This window comes from Dreissena polymorpha, chromosome 2 (assembly GCF_020536995.1).
Source record: "Dreissena polymorpha isolate Duluth1 chromosome 2, UMN_Dpol_1.0, whole genome shotgun sequence".
Lineage (NCBI taxonomy): Eukaryota > Metazoa > Mollusca > Bivalvia > Myida > Dreissenidae > Dreissena > Dreissena polymorpha.
This window is the reverse complement of record NC_068356.1, coordinates 112,763,061-112,773,610: the sequence shown is the minus strand read 5'-3', so window position 1 is coordinate 112,773,610 and position 10,550 is coordinate 112,763,061.

Sequence of the window (10,550 nt, the reverse complement as noted above, 5' to 3'; positions counted from 1 at the left end):
TGCAATTTCCGTACATTTTTGCTATGTTCCTCGGCTTCTTTCTTAAAGTATGCATATATTGATGACGTAGTACAAACAACACAATATCCTCGTAAACAAAAAATACAACATAAGTTCGGTTAGATATTTTTGTTTTGAATGTCTGGCCTCTGCAACCTTGACCTGCTCACATGTTACACAATGTCTTGTGCCGACCAATCAAAATGTGTTATCGGAAATCCGGCTCGAAAGCGCTCGGTATGATTCAGTAAACAGCGATGTAAATAACGTGACTGTTTGTAAACACAATTGACATGAAGGACATTTTGAGCTCAAAACAAGTTGTATTGCTAATTTCGTCATCTTTTACGGGCCTTAAATACATACTTGGTTTCCCACCGAGTGATACTCAATGACAAGAATCTCCTAAAGATATGTGCAACATATCTTTCTTTTATATTTCACATAGATTAAAATATAATCGAATGTAGCGAACATGATCGAAAAATCGTTCCCGGATACGTAGCAAAATGTAAGTTTCAGCACAAATAATTGAGATCTTTCAGGTTAGTGTAATCATCACATTATGTATAGTATTGTCAATATATACATGTAACATGCATCATAACAGGTTTATTATCTACGACCGACACATACGCTGTGTTTTCTAATTACTATTTTCTGTCTACGAATAAAACATGAAATATCATATAAGTTATTCGAAAACTCTTCAAAATTATGTGTTTCGCTGGACATGTGCAAGATGTAAACACATACACATATGTACACGTTTCATAGCAAACAAATAAGATGTATTTCGCCGTGAATTAATGAGCTAAAGCAAAGTAAGCAAGCGCAAGTATAAAAAATAACACAACTGTTATATACTTATTACCAGCGTCAGAAAGATAAGGTCTATTTCGACAGTTCGCTCCTAAAACTAATTTCTTTTTTTCTTATCTGCACTGACTCTGGATACAAACACGTTTTGTTGACCGATACTCGAACGAAATGCTCTGCGTTATATGCCTCATATTATACTACTAATTCTTCTACTACTATTTATATTTCTACATCACCGATTATCATAAGAATGTAAGTGTATATATAAATACGTTGAGCATACGGCAAACACAGAATATGGTACTTAACGTCGGTCCAAGATAACTAACACTACGGTAAGCCTTGAGACTAAATGTAATTAAGACACAGTACTCATGTGTCATTGGTGTACAATCCTTTTCAATCTCCGTGATACATCAGCCAAATTTGCAAGAATATAAATGGGTTCATATTTTTGGTTTTCTGTATTTCACAACGTGACTTGAATGTGAAGTATAAGACAATGCCCCAAATTACCGATCTATGATCATCCGTATTACCAAACGCACCGTGAGGATAACAGGAAAGCAACAATCCCAATAACACAAACCACACGAACGAAAATGTCAGCACCATCACGAACACCACTAACAAAAATGACGTTTAGTAGTTGTAGATACGTGTTGTGCATGCATACACGTTAATCAATTAGGTGCCTCGATATTTTGCTAACCTTGTCAATTTTTATAGTTGTAATACTTTTATATTAAAATATATTTAGACCACTCAGTGCTTGTTTTTGTTCAAAATAATCCAAAACGTATATTTGATTTCATTAAGGCAAGAAAGTATATCATAAACATCAACTTTAATTACTTTCGATAAGTACGATACTTTATAGTAGTTTTTTCCACACATAAACGGTTTGTATCACTATAAATTCATAGAAGGGAATGTCTTACTACAACAATTTATCGGTTTTGTATAAATATCGAGTTTTACCTACTCTTGATCGTACCAAAATATATTTTGCATCTCTCATGAAAATACTTCTTTGATATCACGTTAAGGAAAATGGAAAGTCCGAAGATGCATTGTATACTTGTCTCAGTCAGCATTTTCTTTTGAAAACTGTTTGAACACCCGTTGTTTTTTACTTGAGATTTAGATTATTTGATCAATGCACGTTCTGGGTCACTTGGATTTTAACACAATCAAATCGAATTAGGTACTTGCAAGAATGATCCGATCGTGCATGTTTTAAAATCTTGTATTTTAAAGAATTAGTTGTATACATAAGTTAAGTACCCCAAACCACAGTTTATTGCTGTAGTTAAGTTTATCAACGTTTCATTTAACTTTTAAAAATGCATACTTTCTGAATTCAGGATGGCGAATTCTAAAGACGCATTGCTGACAATAAGAAACATTGGTTTTAATGATGTTTGATATATCCACTCTGATTTTCTGTGCAGAAAAAACACAATCCTGCTGTGATGCCTGTAACTCTAATCTGAATTTGTATATTTGACATTTAAATATTTAAATGCTACCTTGAATCGTTTGCTCCCATTCCATGTCTTTGTATTTTAGCATATGCGTGCTTTAAATCTTTTGTCTTAAGCGGCAAGTAGAAGTTGATACCAACACTCACTGACTTGATGATATTTCAATACATCATTAATGATTGGGGTTTCCGTTTGGTAATAATCATTTTCGTTTCTTTAAAAACTGAATCATATTGCAAACGGTCAAACGCAAAAAGGCAATGACATTAATATCAATATGTTATGACCGATGTTTGTCAACTAAATGAACTTACCTAAATGCATATCATGTATAAATAAAAAATTTAAATGAGCTGTAATTTATCAGTTTAACATTTTATTCAATGGGGCGTATTTGTGTTTTTCGTTTTTGGATATCTTGTGCCAGGTTATGATAATTTGATATATATATATATATATATATATATATATATATATATATATATATATATATATATATATATATATATATATATATTATCATTATATATATTATAAGAATACAGGCCCTATAAGTGGGCAAGTTTAAAGTTAAAGTATATATAATGATGCAGTCAAATACATATCTGCTTTGATATAATTAAAGGTACTACATTAAATATGAGATATTCTTATCAATAAAGTTTACAAACCGTAAATTAGCCATGTTTGTTCAGTAAACAACCTTTGGCCCGTCACTAAATGCCTAGAGGTATCTCCACAAATCTGTTTTAAATGGCAAAATGTTGCCAGAAACAAAATGGTTCTGCTCCCTAGCTTGGGATCGGCTCACTAAATATCTATATAAAGCAGAAACGTTGACTGTAATTATCTGGGGCGTTATGTCGCAGTTGTGCACTGGACTGTTGCCATCAAAATATGCTGTTAAAAACATGACTTTTGCTTTTGCTATTGCATATCAACAAAATTCTGAAACACAAAGCCAGGTGACCCAGAGATTAATCTTATAAAGTTTTTATTTAAACAATTATGAAAGATGCATAAAACAAGGAATGTGATTTTTAAACGTTTGAAAAATATTTGAACATGTATTTATGTTTCCAACGAACACGCAATTGACAACAACATTAACATAAATAACATAATGTTTAAGTTAATGGTTAAAAGCTTTACTTGCCTTAAAAAGTTGAAGAAACTCTGTCCTTGATATAGCATAATAATTTACTGTTACATTGCGTTTCATGTATTAAATCGATTTTATAGTGACAAACGCATGAAATGTTATCGCATTGGTTATTAGCATGTTATAATTAACGATTGCTTCTCTGTCTCCTCATTTGTTCATTTTAGTACAAATTAACCCTTTTTTTACGTTTTGGATTTGTGAGTTTTGATAAGGTCATCAGGAAACATTTCTCATTAGAAACACATATACTCTGCTTTTTTAATATGCCGGCGCTCGTTTATTTATATTCTGCTTTTGTACGAAATTAATCTGTTCTTGCCCATACATCCCAAAGTAGTTCAAAATAAATCGGTCAATCCTATTTGAATGGCATGTCAGCTGTTATACGGAATAGTGACTTACATGGCATTTTCCCTGTTTTTGAGCAAAGGATCAAAAAGAAATTCCCAGATAACTGTCAACAAGTCCAATAACCATGCGGTTAACGGCAAAGAAAGCTTTTTTTATATTACCGAGTTGATTTGCAAAGTATAAATGTCGTCTAAATAATCGTGTGCAATACAATTTTGGAACTGAATTAAAACGTATGTAGGTCTGTCAGTCTATGTATGTTAGAATTATAAAATATCATTTTGCTTATCAAATTATTCATAAATCAACGATTGCCTACTTTTATATTGCTATTTATCACTTTTTATACTCTGAATATTAGATAAGTCGGATGCGACTTGTTTGCTAAAATGTTTTCTGAACACAAACATTAATAATTAAATTATTAATACTGTTGTAAACAATAAAATGACGTCGCTTATTGAAACAGTTTGGAAATAATTTAATATGGCTCAATATACGACGGAATAAACATCTTAAATACACCGCTTTTGGTTAACCTCTGGGAAACTATCGTGATAGTTAATTAGCTTGAGGACATAAGTATTGATCAAACTGAATACTTTCAGAAATATGTCCAGTGCTGTGCATATCTTTCTTGTGCGTTCTCTATTTTTATGCAGTGTTTGACCATTTCAATTTGCAAAATATATGTGACATATTTCTGTGAGGTCATGTTCATTTCAGATGTTTGGTTTTCAGCTATTATTACGGTTTTCGTATTATTGAATCAATATATTTAGCATCTCAACTTCATTGGTTTATTTACTACCATAGCTCTGTATTGTACGTTTTGACAATACTTTTTTATTGCCGTTTTCAGTATTTGAGCAATATTGTAAAAGTATGACAACAATCATTTAAGATTGGTCTGCTACAAATCACTGTATTGAATCAATGGTACGGAACTAAGATTTAGACGATTTAGCCAAAACGGTGTTCAATGCCACAAGTTTAAACCTTGCAAACAACTCTAGGGCAGTGTTACGGCCGGATTTTGTTTAATGATATACCTACGCAGTTTTACAAGTTTGTTGAGTTTGTTGAGTTAGCGCGAAATATGAAAGCAAATATATATATTAACAAGTAAATGCAATTTTTAAGCCACAGTATAGCTTAATGTTCACACTGTGTACTGATAAATAGCTTCTGTGAAAAGACATATTTCAAAGAAAAAAAATCTTCTCAAAAGCATAATTATATTCTCAATTATATATTAATGTCACTAGTATATAATTATGGGCATTTATTATATTCTGCATATGCCATACACTATAACGCAACGATATATAGAACAGATTGCGATTCGTTTTACTTTAACAACCAATCTACAATTGTTTCACGATTGCCGACAATATTTACTTGTATTGCATAATTATTTATTCGTAATTGCAAACACGTATTCATACAATTGTATACAAATATATTCATTATATTCAACATAATAATAGATACACCGTTCAAAAAGGAGACAAAAACACAAACATTTATATTGGGATGAATAACAGTTTTGTAGAAGTCACACACCGGATCTAAAAGCCGGTTTATAAATGATATTAAATATATTTTTGCTTTGTTCGAATGTATGTCCAAATTGTTTATGTAAATATATTTAACATATTTCAGGAATTATGAACATTAATATGTTGGTATGGTGGTACGTTCGTGAGAAAAGAAGTATACAATTGATCGTAAAGCCAACCGTTCAAGGTCGACTTCACATAGGCTAATAACATGAAACTTAGTTTTGAATTTAATTTAATATAGGATAATATTTTATTGTTTTAACCGAGGACCATATCTTATTGTTAGTAGGAGAGCAACACATACTAAACTTGAGATCGAAATCTCTAAACAATAACAAATGATAAATGTAAAACATTATGTTCTACATTGTCGTGTCATGCAATTTAAAACATATTAATTAAAGCAAAAACAATAATATAAAGCTTTCATCTTTTATTAAATACTATAACACAAAACAGCAGTATGTCGAAAACAAATAAATTTAAAAGGCGTTATTTATTTGTTATAAAGGCAGTTTTAATGTCACATCCAAAAATGCATCATTTATTAGAAGTTCATTTTATGTTATTTGTACACGAAAACGTCATTTGCCATTTGGATACAGACTTTCGAAGATTGGTACCAGTCAAAAATGAACAATCTATTAAATGTAATTGTTTCATCTCTAATCAGATGCCGAATCTTAACTTTTTATATACTACTTACCAAAACGGTATTTGTTTTATATATGTCGTTGTGGTCATACAGTATTATGCTCAGCTTGATGTTTGTGTATTGGTAAGTTTGAACAAGATTTGCGATTGCAGAGTAGGACTTAAATATTTAAAGAATCTAGTTGTTTCTGTGAAACATGAAAATCTTCGTTCATTTGTATTAAGCGGTTTCGCATTACGGAAGTTGCCAAAAACATAATAATATAGTAACATTTGTATATTAATTTGCAAACTCTCCAGGCCTGTACTTTTGGCAGTCGTTAAGCATCCAAACAAATAGCATATCTGCGGAAATCCAACGATGTCGCTTATTCTTTATCTATTCTTGTACATGAAACAAAGATCTTATACAAGATAAATGTGTCCGATTCAAACTGTAATATTTAAATCTACCAGGATTGATCGTACTAATAAATGAAAGTGTATTATCTTCGTTTTTGATGCATCTAGTAAGGTATATATTGATTTAAACTATTTAAAAAAAGGTAAAAAGGTACTTACTCAGTTAAGATATATTTGATTTTTTTTAACTTTACACTTATTATAAAAATTATACACGTTCGGTTCATGCATTGGTTTACTTACTTTTGATTTAGGTTTAAATGAAGGATGCATCATTTGGATGAATACGTTTTATATGCGTACGTGTTTGAATCATATACCTCAACATTTAATTAAATATCCATTCATAATGAGAATTGCAATCATATTAAGAATCAGCTTTTTGACATGGTATGTTTTTAGTATTATGAAAATCTGTTGGCAATGCTGAGGCGCGTTACACTATTACATTTTGTTATTGTGCTTCAAACTGAATGTAAACGATTCATTTATAATTTATCTTGCTCCTACATAAGGTTGATTTAACGAATTCGCATATCGCATAATTATATAGATGTTAAACTCATCAATTTAACGTGAAATGGGACATTTTTCAATGATATGCTATAATTGTTTTATATTTCACCGTAGTATAAACAGCTGTGTAGTTTTTGCTCCAGTTGGCAATGGTATTGATGTAGTTCGATATTTGATGGACCTGTACTCGTATAATAAATCAAAGAAATATAAACATTATGCGCATGAACATATTTTTGTTTGTCATTATCCAACTTCTGATGAAGACGGACTCGATAGCACATCGCGAACAAATTAATGTGCATACATTGACATCTAAATGCACGATGCTGCATTTCTAAGAAGCTCATTGTTTAATCAATTATTTGTAAGCCTTTAATAGACACGATCTTCAATAGAGAATCGCAATGGACCATGAGACCGAATGATCGCATTAAAATATATTAATAATGTGGCGTAAATCACATCCTATTTTTATGGATATTTGCACAATATTTATTTCAGATCGACGATATTTGTGAACCGGCCTGTCAGTGCATATCAATTTAACATTATGCCTTATGTTAATGCTATACGTTATTCAAACATGGTAATGCCTTTATCATTTATGCTATTTAATGGCTTGTAGCACGTGTAAAGAGACCCGTTGAAGAGTCGAAGCGCTTAAATATAGTTTGCGTTTAAACACAGTGTTGTCAATATTATAACAATTACCCACTTTTCATGGTCGTTCGCATTCAAAAAAAGCTGTTTTGATCAGAAAAAAGATAACATAATGTATACGATCTGTATTGTGTCCAAAACTCGCGAAATTACAAATCGCGCATTTGATACAAAAAAGTTATAGTAACTACGTAAATGTGCACATATAAATATAGTAGATTTGAACGGATGCTAAAAGACATTTGTAGTTCTTAAGGCTATTGGTGTTTAATTCAGTAACCAAAACTGAATCAAATTAATATTATTCGCGTCCATCAAACATATTTGCATTTACGAAATAATAATATTGCTGCAAGATGAAGTACATCAAATAAATATGTTGTATTTTATTGTTAGATATTAAATGCAAAGACCATATATTAACCTCATTTCTCTACGGCTTTAAAAATTTGAGAAATACGCATATATTAACCAAACAAATATCAAATATTGATTGCTGTTGCGTGTCCAATGAATACAAAAAGGAAATCGTTGAAATCAAGAAATTAAGGCATTAAGTTCGGTTTAAATCGCAACCCAACTAAACAATAGATTTTTTCATTTAGGAAAAGTGTAGTGAACTAAAGGAGTTGAAGTAATATTTGTCAATGTCTTTTCATGAGATGTGTATAACACGGAAAATGAAACTGCGGCATAAGTCTTGGCTGAAAGTACGTCTCTTTTGCGGACGCAATAACTGATGGCGCTGCTCAAAACATGTTTTGGTTGTTGTTTTTTTTCCGATTAAGAGACTGATATCATATCGTATGTTAAATATAAACCTTTTAGAAGATTCGAACCTGGGACCCCTGAAAATATACCCTACTTGTAACCACTGCACTAAGCATGCATTTGACTTAGGCAGCGCTTTTTATAAACTATATAAGTTGAATTTTCATATTAACACTTATGAATGAAGAGCGTAAGGCGCTTTATTATTTTTGCGATTTTCAATGAGGATGTTTTATTATCAAGCATACTCTTATCATAATTTTTTCGACCAATATTGCTATTGTGCTTGTTTGAAAATTAAGTATACATTCCTTATAACATCAATGACAATATTTTGGAAATGTGTCATTTTTCCAAACTGTGACAAGTTTCATTAAGCCTAAGCAAGAGATGTTAATACAACAACACGTCATCCCCCGTCCATCCCCGAAGCTTGCACAAATGTGTGATTATTTAAATATCCAATATATCGGTCGGCAATAACAATGAATAGATAGTCAATTAAACCTTTCCCATCAGTGCGTTGTCTGTAAAAACCATGTTAAAGTCGGTTTAGTGTTTTTTATGGCGATGATATTATATCTAAGATATCCAATAATGAAGGACGACAGTTTTCAATCTCCAGATAGTATTCAATTAAAAGTATTCTTGTATAAAATATTGTTATTATGGGTCTTAACGGGACTCTAAATGACCATTGGTTAAAATTGTGTCCATAAATTATTTATTTAATATTTGCAATAGGACTTACGCGTCAGATTTGACATTCAAGTCTGTATAGGTATATTTGATTTACATCCTTTTAGAAGGGCGCTTGGTTTGTGATTAATTATGGTATGAGTGTGAGGTTCAAATTTGAATTAACACCAAATATGTTGCAGTGACCGATCCAAGGCGGTGTTTCGATTATGGTATGTTTATGGTCGGTGTTCTTTTGAACACTCCAGAGAGAGTTTCTGGAGATTCGTTGTTCGCTTAATTATGATCTTTAAATGAGTGATGATTAACATAACTCGTTGTTTGGAATGCAATAAATACTGCTTACGTTTTAAATCGAGTGAACTATACACAAAAGTTATATACTTACCTTTTCTGATACATTGACATAGATTTAAACGATACCTAATAGGCGTAAATGTAAATGACCATTCGAAAAATGACACAGTTTAATGTTTGAACATAATGTGAACAACTGATAATCTGCAACATGTTTTTTTTTTTAAATCTATTTTTGTCATATTACATTCTAAGATATATTTGGTTGTACAAACAATAAAATGTGTCAGATAAATGACACTAAACAAATCATATAATTTTCTCCAACATTACTCGTAAGTTAACAATTCTTTATTAATTTGTTCATTTATGCAGTGTGTCATAATTACAGTTAGTTGAAAAAATACAGTATTCTTAAGTGGTTACATATCTTTAACAGTAATGAAAATGTGATTACTTGTCTAATGCTGGCCCAAGAAGCAATCATTTGGTGGGATGAGTCGGTTATATAAGCTTTGTTTTCAAGTGTGGACAGAAAGGCTATACGTGAGATTTATCTATGATTCCACCTGAAATCATGTGTATGTGTATATTATGTTGTATGGTGTTCCCTGTAGTGTAAAAGTTCACTTGCCATTAACAATAGACTGTCCTAAGATGAAAACAAGAATGCATCGTCAAATAATGTTTTATTATTCATTTATAAATACAATACAATCACCAAGGTATATAGTTTATTATATTTTTATTTTATCAAAATAAATAGCATTACATATTAATGGTAACCACTTCTTGAATACGACTTATAATCAAACAAGAAGACCACAATGACAGATAAAACGATGTCAGTCAATAAATATTTAATAGCAAGAAGAAAGTAAATAAAACTTAGTCTACTTAAATATGAGTATAATGATAAGAGGAAATTTAGCGCGTACTTTATTTTATGACATGGGTGGTACATAAATACGATTAGCGTTTATTGATGACTGTGTTTGCATAAAAGCTAAATACAAAGTTAAATCAAGTGACTTGATGTAAGTTATGAGAATAATTGACATTTAATGTTATGACGATCTCCATCAGCATTAACTGATTATTTTATAATTATTATTATTGTCGTTTTTCTCATATACTATATTGAATTTCTTTATACAG